This window comes from Hibiscus syriacus, unplaced genomic scaffold (genome assembly GCF_006381635.1).
Source record: "Hibiscus syriacus cultivar Baekdansim isolate YM2019G1 unplaced genomic scaffold, ASM638163v2 tig00002511_pilon, whole genome shotgun sequence".
Taxonomy (NCBI): domain Eukaryota; kingdom Viridiplantae; phylum Streptophyta; class Magnoliopsida; order Malvales; family Malvaceae; genus Hibiscus; species Hibiscus syriacus.
The window spans coordinates 5936873-5957760 of record NW_024061932.1 but is presented as its reverse complement, the minus strand read 5'-3'; the positions used below and the strand labels follow the sequence as shown (position 1 = coordinate 5957760).

The 20888-nt window shown below is 35.8% G+C and overlaps 2 pseudogenes; one reads left to right on the top strand and one right to left on the bottom strand.

Moving 5' to 3' along the window:
* Nucleotides 1–1480: 1480 nt before the first annotated feature.
* LOC120146275 lies at nucleotides 1481–12554 on the bottom strand (annotated as a pseudogene).
* A 1293-nt stretch (nucleotides 12555–13847) lies between these two features.
* LOC120145937 lies at nucleotides 13848–20571 on the top strand (annotated as a pseudogene).
* The last annotated feature ends 317 nt before the right edge of the window (nucleotides 20572–20888 follow it).

Genomic DNA, 20888 nt, shown 5'->3' with positions numbered 1-20888 from the left:
AAAGGTAGCTCGGCACATTTTTTATGTAAGAAAATAGAGGCCGACTAAGGGTATTGCGGTCGTTATATCGCGGTCGCGACAATGTCTGAAACTACTATCGCGGAAAATAACGGTGTGAAGCGGGATCACACCAATAGCGGCGGATCGCGGCCGCAATTTAACGGATCGCGGCCAATCGCGGCAATAGTGGACAACTATTCCGTTATTTTTAATTAAAAAAAACAGGTTTTTTTATTTAAAAAATTTTAACGATCGCGATATACGCAATGATTGCAATAGCATCCGTTATATTGCAACCGTGATAAATGGACACGACCGAAAGCGTAACCGCGTACGCTATTTAAAACCCTGATAAACCCACAATCTAGAGAAAATTATGGATACTTTGCTAATGGTTCACAACACCCAAAGCACTTGTTAACATCTTCAAGTTTTTTACCGTCAATTTCAGTGGAAATCAATGGATCTTCAACATGTTCAAGCTCTTTCAAATTCTTTTCAGCAATATTAAATGTTAATAAAGCACATTTAATATGAAAATCAATTCACAAGAGCAATGATAAAGGAACTTTATACCAGCCTTAATGCAAAAGTCGCAAATGTAAGAGTTCAATGCATAAGGTGGTGTTTGCAAAAGAACCAGAGGATGATCGCAATGAAAAGGATGATCAATCTGGGAAGGTGCATCGGCACATGACTTGTGGAGGTAAAAGCCATGACATTCCTCGCGGCCAAAGCATGGAGCCGATGCCTTCTCTGCGCACATCCAACACTCGGCTTTTTCACTTAGTTTGCTGATTTGCATTTCATTCAACAGACACAGTGGATGTTGATGCCCCGAATGTTTATACTCTTCCATTGCTCCTCCCCTATCTCTTCCAAAGGAACACAAAATTTAACAAAACCCCAAAGATTTAGAGCAAACTGAATGCAGAAAAAGGACAAAAATAGAGCAACTAAATTGGTGGTTTTACCTCATGAGGAATCAAATGTCAACACTTTTCTTGTAAGGTGAGTAGGTAGATCTCACACTGTTTCGAAAAGCATCTTCATTTGTTTTGCACCACTGGGAACTATGAGCCAGATGGATAAAGTTTTTCTTGATTAAACAAATTCAGCTTGAATGGTGCGTTGTCCATTAAAAATTTAAAATATATCAAGTGTGGATGATGAAAATGTTTAGTTTATTGATTTTCCTAATCCAAATCATATGTTAAACAAATATAAAATCAATTGAAACTGGGAAATATTATAAAATTCAAAATATGAATCATGATTAAATTATTAGAAGAGAACCAACTGCGTTTTGCAAAGTGTCCTTTTGAGAAAAGAGGCTGGACTCCGACTTAAAAATAACAACCTTGTTCTCCTCCCTGGTTGTCTCATCTCCGACCAGCAACGGTTGTTGTAGTACAGATTTTGAATCCAACAGGCACCAATGATTTCAGTTGATTACGCACATTGTGATGCTCTGGTTAATTTAGGAAGGGTGGTGAATTGAGTAATCAGATTCGTATTCGGAAAACAAATTGTCCACTTCAGAATCAAAGCCGTCTCCAACACCTTTATGACCTCGAACAATCTTTGATGGGTCCTTGCAACCAACATCAGCAGTTTTCTTGTATAAGCCCCTGCTTCGATCCAAAAATCCTTTTCGCACCATGCTTGCTAATCTTTCCCTAACATCAACAAGGGGGTGTCTCTGAATAAGTCGTTGACAGTCATAAGCTTCCCTAAAAACAACAGTTTGAGTATCTGACATCTTGGAAATATAAAAGATGCCTGGATGGCGCTCAAACACCATAGTTAACTTCTGAGGTAGTTTTTTTTTATAAGAAACAAGGTCTCTTAAAAACTCCTTTCATAACCGCCGCTATACAAAAATAACACAATAGACATTGGAAGGAGAAAAAGAGTGCCTCAAATATTATTCCAAAAAGAAATTACACCTCATACCATATCAGGCTATTTCAAACATCACCCACCAACTTAACCTCAACCCTCCCAACAAACACATCATCCAAACAAAAATTACTAAACAATTACCCTATACTCGACTTAGCCAAACTGTTAGCCTCTCAATTCACAACCCTTTTAACAAACCTTATCATAACACTTTGCTCCAATACAACACTAACAATTTCCTTGACTAGTTGTGATTGCAATTGCAAAATCAATTTCTATAATTAACCGACCCTTACCACACCACCCTGATCCCACAAACAAAGCTAAACCAGCTTGAATGGCCTTCAACTCAGCTAAAATAGGCGGACATGGATCACTAGATGCCGAAAATAAACCTAGAAGCTTACTTTATTCATTTATAAGGATTCCACCAATTCCACTGCTTTTTCAATCACTTCTAACTGCCCCATTCACATTAATTTTGAGGAAACCCAGGGTGGGGGACTCAACGAGACTGATGAGAGATTTATCTTCATGGACGGATTACTAGAATCAGCCAACTTCGGTTCACCAACAAAGCAATCTAAGAGAACTGAAAAATTAGGAAATTTCACCGAAAACCACGCAACCACTCTATATCTAGAAATAAAGAACTAATGTTTAAGATCAAGACTTTTATTCTCGAAATCCACTTGATTTTGACGCTTCCATACTGACCACAAGACAACTCCCGAAATAAAATTCCAGAAAATAGACTTTGGAATTAGGCTTCCCCAAGAAGATAAGAAGACATTAGGATACCCTGTAAGGACCGTGGATAGGTTCTACAACCTTAAGAAACTCACCTATAAGCCCCACACAATAGAACATGAAAAAAACGGTGAGAAACCATCTCTTGATGCAAACCACAAAGAGGGCATAAAATGTTCTCTATCCCACTAACACCACACTTGATAAGTTCATATTCAATAGCTAGTTTTTGATGCAAAACCTGCCACATAAACGCCTCCACTCTTGGGATAGCATAATCGATCCAAACCAGCTTCGACCAAATTAGATCCCCCATAAGACCCTCCTGATAGTAATTTAACGCATGATTTTATCGAATAAATTCCCTCCCCATTCCCTGTCCACACACATTAATCATTCGCATCATTTCAAATACTAGCATTATTTAATAACGACAAAAGCTCCACTTATTGCTCTAATTCCCAGTCTAATAAATTCCTTCGCAACTGAATACCCAACACCAACCCCCTGTATTAAAAAACCAAATTCGAAGATTTTTCCTACTTTATTAACGGAAAGAGAAAATAGCCTCGGAAACTTCAATCTATGTGGAACATTGCAAATCCACTTTTCAAACCAAAACAAGAAGTCATTTCCCTTTCTTAATCGTAACTGAAAATGATTCTGAAAATAGTAACCAAAAGCATCATTCACCCAACAGTTATTAACAACTCTCCTCCAAAATCCAAGATGACTTATAGGGTACCACATTATCCATCAAAATTGATCTATTATCCAAATTATACTTGCAACACACCAAATTTTTCCACCAAGACTCCTTTTTCGTACCAAACTTCCATGCCCACTTCCCTAGGAGAGCCCTATTCATAAAGTTTAAATCAGTGAGACCCAGACCCTGTTGAACTTTAAGTCTATACACAATCTACCAATTCACCCAATGGATACGATTTTTCTTAGATGACCCCCTCATAAGAAGTTTGTCATAATAGAATTCAGTTTCCTCAGAACCTTATGCAACATTCTAAACAATGACATAAAATAAATAGGCAAAGCACTTAAAATAGACTTCACCAACACAACCCCTCCCTGTAAGAGAAAGAGAATTTTCTTTCCAACCTGTCAATTTTTGGTAACATCTCTGAATTATTGGTTCCCAATAAGTAACTGAAATTTTCGTAAAACCAAGGGGAAGTCCAATATACTTCTTTGGAAAGATTCCTTCCTAACATCCAATCGAATCTACCCACACTTTGATGCACAATCCATCAACATTAATACCGAAAATTCTACTCTTAGACAAATTTAGTTCAAGCCCCGAACACAATTAAAAAATAGTCAATACTCTTTTCATATTCTTCAGCTGTCTTTCCGAGGCACCACAAAAAAGTAACAGATCATCGACAAACTTCAAATGAGACAACTGGAACGCCTTATTCGGACTGCTGATTTGAAACCCATTGAAAATGCCCATCTTAACTGCCTTAGACAACATCAAACTTAACATCACACCCATTAAATTAAAAAACAGTGGTGATAACGAACACCCTTGGTGTAACCCTCTAGACATCTTAAATTTTTCAGTCGGAGAGTCGTTAACCAAGATCGAAACTAAAGCTGAAGATAAACATTTTAAAATCCAATAATGCCACCGCTGCCCAAAACCCATATATTTTATAACCTTCAACAAGATCGACCAATCTATTGAATCGTAAGCTCTTCTAAAATCCACTTTAAAAGCAACAACTTTCAATCTTTTTCCTCCAAAAATTAATCCCCTCATTTCTATAAATGAGCAGTCAAAAATATGTCTCCCTGGTACAAATGCAAATTGAGCAGGTCCTATAAGAGTATCAATACAAGTCCTCAATCTTCTTGAGAGAACCTTTGACAAAATTTTATAAAGACCACCAACCATAATAATAGGTTGATAATCTTCAAAACTCTTCGGATTTAATTTCTTGGGGATCAATGATATAAATGAATGATTCACTCCTTTGTCCCATATTTTCCTTGAATAAAAATAAGATAAAAACGTTAGGATCACATACTTCAGAACCGATCATAATCTCTTAAAAACCCATATTTAGTCTATCCGCTCCAAGCGCCTTGTTGCTATCACAGGATGCAATTGCTTCCCAAATTTCCTCCTTAGTAAATTTTTTTTCCACCATAGAACTTTGCGCTTCCGATAATCTGGCAAACTCGATGTCCACTCCCACAGTTGGCTTCATATTATAAATCTCCTTAAAAAAATTAAAAACACTAGACTTTATCTGATGTGGGTCAGAGACCCATTCACCATTAACTTTAAGGACCTTCAAGGCGTTTACTCTCCCTATTTCGATGCACACTAATGAAAATATTTGGAATTTCAATCCCTATCTGTAATCCACTTCTCATGTGACTTTTGGAACCAAATTAATTCCTCTTTTTTGTACAAATCCCACAATTCCTTCTTTGCCTTCACAATAGCATCCCACGATATTGAATTTAACCCCTATTGTATATCTTACTCCATGTCAAAAATAGATTTCTCTAGCTCTAAAATCCTTCCCGGAATCAAGAGATGTCTATTATTTGTCCAACTTCTAATTACTCTCTTTGATTCATTCAACATGTTTTCAATTCCTCTTCTCATTTTATCTTTTTTCATCTTTTCCAATGCTAATTCCATCATTTCCTGAAAACCTTTTTCTTCCATCAAATAGTTAAAAAACTTAAACGGGTTCAGACCCCAATTAACCGTACTCCTTTCTAGTAGTATGACATTATGATCTGATAATGATTTTGGGAGAAGAATTTTAAAAACATATGGATAAATGCTCAATAATCTAGAATTCACTAAAAACCGGTTGAGTCTGACAAAAGTGGGGGAATCCCTATTGTTGCACCACGTAAAATTCCCTTCAAATAAAGGAAGATCTGTTAACTTAGCCTGAAAAAAAATCTCATAACAGTGTATTTAAATGTATATTCAGTCATTTCCCTTACTTCTCCCCCAAGGAAAAATATGAGTTAAAGTCTCCCCCCACACACATAAAGAACATTTCATTTGTTCTAAGAATATTAGAAGTTATTAAAAAAACTCTTTTTTTCTGATTCAAATGCAGGACCGTACACATTAACAAAACAACATTCCTCTTCATTTTCCTTAATTTTTCCCTTCATTACTATGAACCTTCTGAAAATAAATTGTTGCTCCATCTCGAACCAATTTCCATCCCAAAAACTAACTAAACCTCCAGCTGCCCCTTCTGAAGGGGACGAGACCAAGCCTTCTAATTTTCTTCCACCCAACTTCCTTAGTAACACCTAATTCAAATCCTAATTCTGTCTCCTACAGAAACACAACAACTGACTACCTCCTTAAAATCAAATTCATCACTGCTCTTATCTTCTCTTTTCTCCCCAGGCCCATGATATTCCAAGATACACATTAAAAACATGACATTAAAATGGTGCATACACTTCTTGCAAAGATGGGAACTCAATTGACATCTTCCACAACCTTGTTTTTTCCCAAATCTTCAAATTTCCTTTCAAACTCTTTTTTCCCACCCCTAAATGATATACCCATCAATTTGCTTACCTCTCAGGTGTCACTTAATTCCTCATGCCTCCGATCTACATCTATATTTTTTCCCCTGACCTATGGTATACTCTTTCGAACAACCTCTTCTTGACCCTTCCATCCACTTCACTTTTTACCAAAGTATTACAATAAAAAAGGTGTGGAGACCTTCTCTGACTACAATCCTTAGTTTGCAAAATCTGATTTTCTCATTCTGAACCACCCCTTCTCAATTAACCCACTACTTACTTTTAACCCACCTTTTCCACCGTTTTTGGGTAATATCTCTATCTCCTCAATTCCACTAAACCCATCCCCCTCGATATCCAATGAAATTTGGGTCTGTTTTCCAACCTCATTTTTAAACTCACCTTGAGTTATATTAATCGCTGGCCTTGAAGGATAGATTCTGAAAATAGGCGATTTGGGCTCACTCATTTCATCTGATTGGGTATGCTCATTAAATGATAAGTTCATATTTCCTCTTAACCCAGACCCGCATAATCCCCTATTAAAACTCATCTATGCTTGAGGCAATCTGCCCCCTTCATTAATGATCTCATTATCACTACCCAACAATAATGATTATTGTCTCAACCTCTCATTTAAAGTGTCATCTGTCATTCCATATACAAGGTACGAGGCTACCCTATTTCGGGACTCATAATTCGACTGTCCGTCTCCCTCATCCAGCGCTGTCAGCCTCCCACCATCTTGGTCCTCCTCTGACGAATCCTCTATCCATTGATCCTCTGAAATCCCATCTGATTCTTTCTCCCAAAGATAACTCGACTTCTGAAAAACCGAACCCATTCTAATTCTGACTTTAAAAGATCTTCCATATGACCCTATCGTGATCGTCTTTGAAACCTCGAAAGGGCTTGCCACTCTAACCATCAACCTTGCTACCGACATGTCTTCTTTATTCCTTGTTGACTCCAAGATGTCTACCAGCAATCCCCATCTTTCAGCTAACATCTGTAAAAAAAACTTCCACCAATAATAATGGAACTCCATACAATTCAACCAAATAGTACTGTCATAACCATTTTTTTGAAAAAAATTATTAAATATTATTTTAAAAAACAATTATGACTTTTATTTTCAAAAATTGGTGGTTTTGAATTAATTTGAATTAAATTGAAATTGGAAGGAGTCTCCATTGACCTTTGGGATAGGTAGGTCGAATACCGAAAAACATCTTTTAAAACAATTTTAAGGAAAATCGTTTTCAAGATAAAACTTTGGCCTGCATCACCAAAGATTTAATTTAACGGATTCGGGAGTCGGTTACACACGGGGAATGATAAGCACCCCTACAGCGCCCAAAAATTAGTACTTGATCGCTTACACGTTGTCGTAATGATGGAAATCATGAATCAAATATAAAGTTAAAATATGATCTATTTATTGAGTTGCTTCGAATTATTTATATTGTTAGGGAAAATTCTTTAACTCGAAAAGAAATCTCGAAATTAGCAATCCTCTATCGATAAAACTATCTTGCCTATTTCTTATCAGTAAAAGAATATTCCCTTCCTCATCGATTTTAAAAAATAAGAATCGAAAATAAATGTAAAATCGACATTTGTATAGAATAAATTACCGAAAAATGCATTGAATTATTTGAATAAAAAAGATTTAATTAGTAAAATAAACAAGATTTATTTTAAGTTTCCATGTCATTAAAATATCGTATCAGATCGTACCACTTCGACCAAGTGATGTTTTTCACGCTCATTCTACGCATACAATGTTCTTGAAAAAATGGGAATAACATTTAGATAAAAAATACAATGGAAACAAACACGAATGGAATTCAGTGGAATAAAACATATACAATAAATAGAGCCAATAATATTTTTTTACATATAATACAAATAATTACACTATATGTAAAATATATATTCAATATAAGGGACTAGAATACAAACTAGAAAACATTACAGATTAAAATACAAACGATAAAAAATAAGTTCATTCAATGATTTAAGGGACCAAAATAAAACTAACAGAAACTTAAAGGACTTAACAACATATATAAACAAACCAGATCCACAATAAAAAAACAGTAAATAATATAGGTACTAGAAATGAAAATAACCCAAAAATAATGTTTACAGACTAAAATAAACTAAACCAGAAACATAAAGGAGTAAATAATAATTAAACCTAAATATAACAATATACAACACAATGACTAAACTGAAATAATTACAAATCTCATGACCAAAGTCAAACATTGACAATAATAACAGAATAAGTAAGAACATGACTAAAATACAAATAATGAAACATTAGTGCTCGAAGTAAAATAAAGGAAAACTCATTAAATGGTCCGAAAAGTAAGATTACAGAGCTAAAGGGACCTACAATGCTATTTACCCCTAATATGAAAACACAGGAATGGCCCCACCCAAACGACACTGTTTCGGTCGGATGATATAAGCCCAAAAACAGGCTTTTCTTCTCACCCCCTTTTATTTCCTTCTCCATTCCAGAAAATAGAGGGAGAGAGAGAGCTCTCTCAACTTCCCCTTCGTCGGGGAAGAAAGGGTTCACCGCCGCCATCGACTCACGGTGTCCGATAGGGATATCAAACGGGTATAATTTCGTGGATTTTACCGTACTCGCTCAAATTGGGACAGGGATGGGTATAACTTTAGTGGATAGTGGGCGGGTGTGGATTTAGAAAATGGTACCCGTCGCGGGTAGTACGCGGGTAATGAGTTTAAGACCTTACTCGCTCCGCAACCGCCTACCTCACATCTGCCCACTCACTAAATACCCATTAAATTTTGGACTATTATGAATTTAGGTATAATTTTAGAGACTAATTTATAAATTTTAATATTGTTAAATTGTGCTTAATTATCTTATTAAAGCTTAGTTACTAACTTATTTTAGTTTTGGGCCGATATTAAAGGTATATTATTATTTAGTCTATGATAGTTGTTAAATTGTGTTTAATTATCTTCTTAAAGTTTAGTTACTAACTTATATTAGTTTTGTCTTCTATTATATATGTAGGTAGTAGTGAATTTAAATTGAAGTGCTCTCAATTGGAGGAAATAGAGAATGATGATTGTAATACTTGAGTAACAAATGTCACAAGTATTGCCTGAAATTTGAGAATGTTGTGCTAAAGAACAAAAATATTATGTGATTGTCATTTATGTTTTAGACTTTAATTATTTTTTTATTATGGTGTTTTATGTACTTTAAGATCTATGTTAACACTTAACTTAGATAATCCTTGGTTTATTTTATTATGCTTTTTAATGGAAATGTTTGTTTTATGTTTGTTGCTTATGTATAACTTAAGGTTGCTGTCAGGAGAGTCTAGCCGGGTACGTCTCCAGTTGGGTAGTGGGTGTGGGGATGGATTTAAGAATGTATCCGCGTGGGTGGGTATGGATTTGAAAAATGTTACCCATCATGGGTGGTGGGCGAGTGATGGATTTGAAAATATTAGGTGGGTATGGGGATAGGGGAGGTGGTATCTGCACCCGACCCACCCGTTTGCCATCTCTAGTGGCTGGAGAGGGAAAAAAAACCTAGAAACATCCCTCTCATTGCCCTCAACACAAATACTAGCCCATTATAGCCTAAAATGCCTCTAGAACCCCAGATCTAAGCTTTACCTTTCGGATATTCAAAGTTTTTGACGACCTTTGGGATTCTGGCTTCTCGCACTAAGGTAAAATATCTCTCTTTTTTCTTTCGGTTTCTTCCTTTTGGTTTGAATGTTTTTCGCTCTTTTTTTCCTGGTTTTTCGCTCTTTTTTTGTTTGAAATCCTCTCTATTCTTTCTTTCTTTCTCTTCTTTTTCTTTTTCAAAAACTCCCCCCGAATGCTCCCTCTCTCCTCTGGTTTTGTGTTTGCATGTTGATATTTTTTTGATTGACTTTTACTGCATAGAGGAGATAAGGTTATATCAGAGGTTAGATTTCCTTAGATATCTTGGATTTGTTTTGATTTATTTTCTGTCATTTTTACTGTTGATGAATTGTTTTGACTAATGGATAGTAGTTTCTGTCACTGATTGATGGATTTATTCAGATAGACTCCGACGATGGTGGCAGTGAGGGTGAAGCTCGGCTTGAGCGGCGGATGAACGATATCCATTAGGGTAAAACCCTAATTTGGACACTTACGGGCCGTTGGATCTCAGTCAGATCCAACGGCTAAAGATTGGAGCGACTAGAGCTGAAAATGAGAACCCTAGTGGGTCTGGGTCGAGTACTGGGCTGGTTCGGGTCGGTTGGTTTCTTGTTGGGCTGTTGGATCAGGTATTGGGCTTGCTGATTGGGTTATGCCTTGGGGCTTTGTAATCTGGGTTGCTGGGCTTGCTTGTAATCGAGCTTCAAATTAAGCCTGCAAAAATATAATTAAAGTAATTAATAATAATAATAATATTTTTTAGACCTGAACAAAAACGGGTGTCTACAAGTACACCACTGGAATTCTGTTTTCATCAAGAAGACGTGCCACCCAATCAAACCAGAAAGACAATTCATCTTTCTTGCTATTCCATGTCTCCGATAATGCTTCAATCGACTGAAAAGTGATAATATAGGAGTTCCATGCATAACCCTAGCTTACCAACTTCACATCAATACCATCATTGTGCAAAGCCTTTTGAACCAGTTCCAACTCAACGGATGCCTTAATGACCCCCGTCAATTAGCACTTCATCCAATCCATCTCTTTCGCAGAAAAATGCATCTCCCATAAATTCATTTTTCTTGTTTTAGCTTTTGAAGTCCCCCCTCTGTTCTCCCACGAATCATGGTTTGCCCTCAACCTCTTATTCTAAACCAAAGCTTCTTTGTAAGACCTATCATCTCTTATACTTCTCGGGGTCTCATTTCCGACCATGTTTTTTCTCTTTTTCATTTTCATATAATTGTTTCTTTTCTGACTGAATTATACCTGATATTGTTGTACCTCTTCGAGGTTTTTGGTACTTCGCCACCCCTACTGATACTTTCGTCCCATCAATCAATGATCCGCTAACTTCCGCGATAGCATTCATCAGACTCTTCTCATTAGTAAACTGAACAAAGGCAAAAGTAGAGGCTTTGTATTTTGGTTTTTTCAAAACTCTCGGGATGAAGATTCTGATAACCGACCCATGATACTGAAAAAGCTCCCTTAACGCACTCCTTGACACTTTTCGGCTCAGATTATCTTCAAAAGTTGTCCTTACCTCACCAGAGGAAGAGTGACTTTTCGACTTCTCTCTCTCTCTCTTACTTTCTCTCCCATTTTTTTAATACGATGGGCATAGAAATTTTATTTTTTTGTAGTATTTGAACTTCTGAGGTAGTGACAATGGTTTCTGTAGATTACTCACATTCTGATGCAATGTTTTCTTTCGTATGGTAAGGTGAAGAAGCTCATGAAACACGCTCACAATTATCTTCTCCGACACATTGGTACGTGGATCCAAGTGAGAGGCATCAGCGATAAGGTGAAGTATATGGTAGTGTCTGCCATTCTCTTAACCATTTCCATGCACTTTCTCTTTAGTCCAAAAACCCCTAGTGAACCGCATGGGAAAGGCTAAACAACTATTTTTCAAATCATCTTCTGTTTGCAGGGAAACATTCTTCTCTAATTGGGAGACAGCAAGTGTATCATCCCATGATAAAAGCTTCAAACCAATGCGATCACCAGGAAGGCGAAACAAAGAAAACATATAAGTATAATTCGGGATCAAGCTATCGCAGTAATCGTAAGGCAATCCCAGATCCCATTTCAGTTGGTCAATAGTCTGTAAAGGAAGGGTCCTATCCTTAGAGAGCATCAGCAGTTTGCGAAGCCTGTTAATCAAATCCATCGCATTTTCCCGGATAATATCAAGTTCTTCATAGTGAAGATTTAAGGCTTCAAGGGTCAACTCGAAGCAGGGAACACAAGTGCTAGCACTGTCAAACACATAAGATTCATGAAAAATGGTGGGACATCTCCTGATAAATGTGGATAGCTTAAGATCATGGGGAAAGCCCAATTGACCGCGATGTCGGGAAAGATGGTAAATGGGGAGACAGCCATTTGGAGAAAGAGGAAAGGATGGAGACAAGATTGCAGGCAGCTCTCAAGTCTCTTTCACCGTCAATAACAGCATCTAAGGCTTTAACTTTAACCCATTTGAACTTGACATTAACTAAACTGAAACTCTGCTGATAATTAAATCCTTTCCTCAACCCACATGAAAAGCCAAAGACTTCACCTTTTCCACACAAAAGCCAGAAACTCATTTCTTTATTTAAAAAAATTACAGGCTCCCAAGTTCACCAATTAGCAGCATCTAAAGAAACAAAGAGAAATTCCCAGATTAAGATTTTTGTTAATTCTGCATAACTGAACTATAAAATAACTAAATAAGAGTGAAATGGAAAAAAAGAAGGGTAATCCATTGAGGCAATTTTCAAACAAGTTAACTGCAAAAACTGCTGGAATTAACTTGTCAAGCAAATCATTTTCAACATTTGAACGAGTCTACAATTCTATGCAGATTACCCAACTATATAGACCGGTTGCGTTTTTACATTAACGACATATATATATATTTATGTATAATATAATATAATATAATAGGATATATTAACTTATTTAGCCATCCAATTACTATCATATTTTACTTTAGTCATTGTATTTTTTTAAATTTAATTATTAATCATTAATTTTTTATTAAACCAAAAATGTATGTACTAATAATTTAACTTATTTTTAAGATGATTTAATAATATAAGCTTATTTTAAATATTTTAAATATATTTATTAAACATAAACACTTGAGTTGGTTCTTGAATACTTAAGTTGGATATCAAATTAAGAGGGAAAAAAAACCCTTCTTTCGTGCTTTCCGATGTGTATCATCTTTCTTGTCCTTCGTACCTATTTGGACATTCTTTTTATTGGAAGCAAGAGCAAGGTTGTAACAGAATAATTACCAAATTGTAACTTTTTATAATGGACAAGGTCATATTTTTTGGTTGAAACTAAAAATACTATGTTGTCCATTCTAAATTATGTAAACCAGATAGTTATCAAGTTAAAACGTTAAAAATACCGCTAGTTGTAAGTTTTATTCAATTGATAAATTATAAGTTGTAACTGAAATTATTATTAATTTTGTAACTTTCTGCAGCGAGCATAGTAATATTTTTCGGTTGAAACAGAAATACTATACTGTTCACACTAAATTATGTAAATCAAATAATTTCAAGTTAAAACGTTAAAAGATACTTTTAGTGGATGCGAAAATATTTTCAATTGGAAACTGAAATATTACATTGTCCATATTAAATCATGTAAATCAATAATTTTTTAGATAATATCTATTTAGATTTTCTTTAAATTATTGACAAGACACATCTTAAAATGCATTAATTGATTAAATTTAAAATATTTAAAGAAAATAATTTTTTTATTATCGAGAATATTTGATAAATTGGATCCCATTATAAAAACTTTATATTCATGTCGCACTCCAAAACTAATTAATTTTCCCAAAATTAATTTATTATAATTTTGGAATGTGGTCCCACAGATTTGGGAGGTGGTATAAGATGATCACTTGATGAACATCGCCAAGTAAAACAACTGTTCTGACTGCGCTTCCTTTCTCCCCTCATCAATGGCATCCTCTATCATTTCCTCATCCAAGTTTTTCCCTTGCCTTCTCCTCTCTCAAATCCTGTCTTCACCCTCGATCCACTTCCCTCACTCCCTCTTCTTCCAATCCACCCTTCATTTTCCCTCATTCCCTTCCAAACCATTCCCCAAAACCCTCTTCGTTTCCTCCTCTCTAAACCCTAACCCTCCCGCCCCTCACCGCCGCCCTCCTTACATCCCCAACCATATTCCCGATCCCAAATACGTCCGCGTCTTCGACACCACCCTCCGCGACGGCGAACAGTCCCCCGGCGCCACCTTGACTTCCAAGGAAAAACTCGACATTGCTCGCCAGCTCTCGAAGCTCGGTGTCGATATAATTGAAGCTGGGTTCCCGGCCGCCTCAAAAGACGATTTTGAAGCTGTTAAGACTATTGCTAAGAGGTTGGAAATGCGTCGATGAGAGTGGGTACGTGCCTGTTATTTGTGGGCTTTCTAGGTGTAATGAGAAGGACATCAAGACAGCTTGGGCGGTTAAGTATGCCAAAAGACCTAGGATTCATACGTTTATTGCGACGAGTGGGATTCATTTGGAGTATAAGTTGAAGAAGAGTAAAGCCCGGAAGACGCTGGCAGGTTTGAGTCTATCCAAATTTTCTCTTTTATTTTCTTGACAGGGGTTGTTCTAAGATAAATCATATTCAATGATTACTTGTTTTGAAGAATGCGAGGTTTTTTTTATTAGTTTAGAGGAAGTGAGAAGATTAAATGTTAAAACCGAAGAAAGGGAATTAAATTATGGTTTGAAATTTTTTCCTTGATTAAATTTTAAAATCATTTTGGTGAAAGCTATAAGCTTGATTAGTGGTGTCCCTCTCCTTGCAATCTGCTTGGATTCTACTCGGATTAAGAAGATACCTTGAATTTGGTTCTGTTATTTGCGAGTCAAGCTCGAGCAGCTTGAGTGAGCCAAATTCAAGTATCCTAATGTTTACTTCAAGTAATTTGTGAACCTAGTTGCGTTTATATATTACTAGTTTTAAAATTTTTCAAATTGAATTCAAGCTTGAATTCTAGTCCAAGTAATTGAGCTTGAAGTTGGGCATGGGAATTGAGCTTATATTTCTTTTACTAATGGAGCCTAATAAAGTTTAATCGAGAAATTTCAAGCAATTTGATATTTAAGTTGAATGGAGTTAAAGTGTTAGAAAGTGCAACTCAATCAAATCTAGTTGAGCTTAGCGCCTCAAGTTTTGAGTCGAGCTTGAGCTTGAGCTTTTGACAGGTTGAGCTCAGCTTGATTGCACCCCTAGGCTTGTTCAGATAATGCTGCAAAAGGTGCATGCTTGTTTATGCATGCAATGGAAAAATTATTTCCAGGGCTTTAAATAATTACTATTTTGCAGTAGCATCAGTGTATGAATCTTCTGTATGCTGCTTTTGGGATAAATATGAAAGGATTTTTTTCATTTCATTGACATGATAGTGTTGTTTCTTTGAGTTGGTACCAGATCTGACCGAGAGTTTCTGTATGAGATTTTGGGTGAAGTAATCAAGGCTGGAGCGACAACTCTCAACATACCTGATACTGTTGGCATAACTATGCCTAGTGAGTTTGGACAATTGATTGCTGATATAAAAGCCAATACCCCAGGAATTTGAAATGTATTATTTCAACACATTGCCAAAATGACCTTGGGCTGTCTACTGCCAACACTATAGCGGTAGGCCACTGCTTTACTTTGCACAGTGAGATCAGACGTACTGGTTTGCATTTACATCTTTGCTCTTATGAATTAGGGAGTTGTGCCGGTGCAAGGCAAGTGGAAGTAACAATCAATGGCATTGGGGAAAGAGCTGGAAATGCTCCATGGAAGAGGTTAGCTTTTGAGTTTACTGTATTGGAATGATTATGTAGTTGGAATGTTTCAGGTACTAACAGATGAAAAAATCACATGTCCAGGTGTGTCCAATGGTGTTGTGACCATGTTTTTATCGTCCGATTCTTTTTTTACTTTTTTGATGTGTCATTGTCCTTGATATCCATTGTATTGTTGTTAGATAATTGTTTTTGATGATCTTGGTTAGATAGTTCTACAATGTCAGTGCATTTTTAGTGTTGAATTTCATGGTAAGAACTATTATTTGGTTGCGGTTGACCTTTGCACCTCCACTAATGGTTCCTGTAATATTTTATGATCTGTAGTTTGTTTTACTGTTTTGACTCAATTGAACTTTTACTTTTTCTTATTATATAGTTACAGAGAAAACTAGAAAATATAGAAAGATAATTCTTCTTGATTGCATGATAAATCTGGTGAGTACAAGCGTATTTATATAAAATTTATGGAGTAATTTCCTACTAGTATTAGACTTCCTTATAGTATTTTATTCTAATACAATATGCTAATAATTACGATTAGAATTAGAATTAATCTAAACTACTAGGTAAGTCTATACAATCGTACAACTAGCAGTTTGTTTTACTGTGTGACTCAGTTGAACTTTTTTACTTTTTCTTAAATAGGTTGTGATGGCCTTAAAATGTCGTGGTGAGCATGTGTTAGGAGGCCTTTATACAGGAATCAATACTCGACACATTGTGATGGCAAGCAAAATGGTTCTTTTGTCAACTTCAATAACTGAATTGCTTATCTTGAATTAATTATTTCTGGAGTTGTATTGACTTGAAATGCTTGTTTAGGTAGAAGAATACACTGGTTTACATGTTCAGCCGCATAAGGCCATTGTCGGAGCCAATGCTTTTGCTCATGAAAGTGGTATTCACCAGGTTGGGTTTCTATTGTTTGATCACGTATATATGTCAACCTCTAATCAAGTTTCTGGTTATTTTCTTGATTGATGATAGAAGTTTATTTCTCATCATACTTGAAAAACAACTGATTTTTGAACGTTGAATTCTATCTACTCTAGTATAAGCGAGAAAATTTTTGGAGATTATTTTATAGAACTCTTCCAAAAACATGCTTACATGATGTCGCATGGAGAGTGCTTAGGTTGCTACCAATAGATGATAATACAAAGTCATGCCTGTATGCAGCCAGACTATATTTTCCATTACTTTGTCCCTTTGAGCAGCAATCTTTATTTAACATGTCAATTTACTTGTTTTACTTTTTCTCCAGTAATTGTTATGTGTGTTTATATATTCAAATTCTTTATTGTTGATTGTGCACCAATATTCGATCTCATGTTAATACTTTAATTGTTTATGTATTTATATATGCAAATTCTTTATTGTTGATTGTGCACCAATATCGGTTTCATGTTAATCTGACGAGAGAAACAATCATGACAAAGAGAAGCTAGACAGTCTTCTATATCGTGTCAACTATAGGTTTAATAAATCAGAATCCAATGTCTAATAAAATGTGCTGCTGGTATAAATCACCACAAATTTATTATTCTAGCCCCACTTTGTCATTATCATGTTGTGGTACAATGCTAACAAAAAGCCAAATGCTATTTATTTTGTACGGGGGATGCAACGTCACAATGTCTTACAGAAATATTTGAAAATTTAACATAAGAAGCAGCATATTTGTTACCATTACAAAGAATTCTGTATTTAGCTTTGTGAAAATATCTTATATCCAATGTTCATGAGTATTTAACCTTTTTTGTTTATTATTATTATTTGGGGCTGTTGGAATCGCTGCAATAGTGCGGTGGTGATATGTTCATATGAAAGAGACTGTTGGATGATGTCAAGGGAGGCAAGGGGAAACAAAAGTGGTAATATCACCTGAGTTGCTAGGCACCAAAAAATTCTTGCAAAAAATAAAAATGGACTGCTGTTTACCATCTACTAGAACAGCTGGACAAGTTATCAGTCCATTTATTAGAATTTCTGGCAAGTTTCTTTGGGTGTAAATATGTAGAATTTTTACTTTTTCCAATTTGATGAATCAATTTCCATGGTGCTCTGTTACTTGGAGTTGGATATGAATGTTGGACATGATTACATGTTGAGTACTGCTCGTAAGTCCTTAAATTTTTCATTATACTGGAAGCGTAGTATGTCTAATCCATTTTGAGGTGTTCAACTTATTAGGGCAGATAAAGAGTTGGACCAAGATTTTTAACATGTTTGCTCACACTAGGATGATGCTGGTTCATTTTTTGTATCTTCTTTTGTGGATGCGTTAATGGGGTTTTTTTGGGCTATAAAACCTGAGCCGAAAGCTATAGATAAAAACTAACCTTACTAAATTTCATAGGTTCAGCTTGTTGGTATCTCCCTATTTCATGTTCATTTTTACAAATTCAGTTGTTACAGAACTTATGACTTCTTTTGTATTTCTTTTTCTTCTCCGGTGAAGTGGACGCCACGCTCTCAGAGACCGGTTGAAAGAGGTATGGTGCTATTATGCAAGTTTAACGATGAATAAGTTCTCTTTGCTTTATTCGATTACTTCTTACTGTTATCCTCAGCTTGGTTATGAGCTTGATGATGTTCAGCTTGGGAACATATTCTGGAGCTTCAAAGGAGTAGCTGAACAAAAGAAGGTAAAAATATTCTTCAATTATCTCTTGGATCTCTTTCCCTTTAGGTCTTCTTACAATAAGTGTTATAATATTTCGATCTGAATGAGTACAATTTGGAAATATACTTTTAATATCTTTGATGATTATGAATGCCTGGCTTTGTAGTGTTTATAAGTTCTTTGTTGTTTTGGTTGAGTTGTTTCTATGATATCCTGATTCCTAAAGGAAAAGTAACTGTGTCAGAAAACTCAAGAGCATCTGATCTATGTTTATATTATTTACTGGTTTTTCCAGAGAGAGTCACTGACGCTGATCTAATAGCATTGGTTTCGGATGAAGTTTTTCAACCAGAATTTGTGTGGAAGCTTCTTGATCTACAGGTAACTAGAATTTTCAAACAATGGTTATAGGAATGTTGTATTGAGTGCGCTGCCTACACATTTTATAGCACACACCTTTGAGTCATACATCAATTTTTTTTTATCATTTTTGGTTGCAATACTCTGTAAAGCATTGTTGCTGTTGTTGTGTTCCATATACGCAAAACCAAATTAATTTTTATTTCAAAGTTTAGTAATGTCCTCATACCCCACCTACAATTTCTTTTCTTTTCACACTTTATTGCTTGACTTGTCATATCTCAACGAGTACTTCAAAGAACGTACACTAAGATACTTTAAAGAAACTAAACCTGTATCCGACCATGCACCCGAGTCCATGTTACATACAGTTCACAACCCAACTTTAAAGTTAGTAGATTCTTTTCTTTTTATTCATTTTTGTTGGTATCTCCTTTACCCTATCAATCCCCTCTCTCTTTTTTTTCTTCTTGATGCCCATCTTTTCTATTTTACACAGCAATTTGGGTCCGTTGTTTTGGCAATTTTATTTGCAAACCAAAGCTATAATTAAAGAACCACAATCCGACTATGTTATTTGGATGCGATTATTGAATACGAGTATGTGTGAGATGGGTATGATCATATCCTCGTACCCATTTTTCAGACACGAGTGTCCGGGGACACTCAAGAAAATGAAGGGCAAAAGCTACATAGAATATGGGTCTATGAGGTGGGATTGTAGTACTAGGGATAGCAGCAACCCTTGTAACTGTCTTTTAACAACCACCTTCACCTGGCCGCCTTAAATTTCAACGGAAACATAACTTGCAGGTTACTTGTGGAACTTGGTCTTTCTACCGCTACAGTTAAACTCATTGATGCTGATGGAAAGAGCATGTTGCCTGCTCGGTCGGAACTGGACCCGTAGATTCAGCTTATAAAGCTGTTGATCTCATTATAAAGGTTCGGTGTTAGAAATCAGTGCACTTTTTATTATTTGTTATGGAGGGTACTCAGAATTTGTCCAAAGATTTCAGATTTTATCATAATTAATGCTATTTACTAACATATTTTTTGGTGAGATTGTGGATCAATTCTTCATTATTTTCCCTTCAATTGCAGGAACCAGTTTCCCTTCTTGAGTATTCAATGAATGCCGTTACGGAAGGCATTGATGCTATAGCCTCAACCCGTGTTCTGATCCGTGCTGAAAAAAGTCACGTTTCTACACATGCATCGACTGGTGAACTTGTTCATCGAACATTTAGGTACGGAATCATCTTGCATTCGTTTCCATTGCCTTTTTAAGCTTTTTCACCTGCATTGAAATCTCTTCTGCTTTGTTGACAGTGGAACTGGGGCAGGAATGGATATAGTTGTTTCCAGTGTCAAAGCTTATATCAGTGCGATAAATAAGATGCTGGGATTCAAAGAACAATATCCAACAAAGGCTTCCGTAGAAAGAACTCCAGCTTCTTCTTAAGCTATATTCTCAGGTTCATACGAGTATCGAATACGATAATATGTGTCACGTGTGCTCGTTTCTTTAGGTTTTCTAGGTCTATAGTCGTGTTCCGTTGTGCATGTTACGTTAAGAGAAATGAGAGTTGGATAATCGTTCTCCATGCATGCGTACATCGACTGCAAATTCATAATGATGTTGCAGTAGTAGCAGTGACTTAAAAGGGTTTTAACATAAGTTGGATTCTGAGACGGATCAAGTTTTTTTTTTTCCGGGGGGGGGGGGGGGGAGAACCATTACGTTGTTCTTGAATGCAGTGAATTTTTGCAGAATGTGATAAAAGAAATATGGTTGAGGATTAGTATTTTTATCTTTTTCCTATCTATTGGTTGTGGTTTTGGTTTTTTATATTTTTCGTTGGCATTCACTCTATCATGATGGAAAAAGAAAGATGAAAAGTTTTGTAGGATGGTCTTTTCATCTTTTCTTTATTTATTAATTGATTTAGGGTAATACAAACAATCTGTTTGAAAAACGCTCCATTTAATAATGAACGTTAAAATATCTCTATAAATGTCATGTTCAAACCCGAAATCTATTAACTGCAAGTATAATGTTGTTTTATTCAATTTCATACAATAATTGAGTATCACCTTATTCACATTTAATGCCAAATTTTTAAACACGCAACGCACCATAATAACTCCCACATTCTATATAGTAGA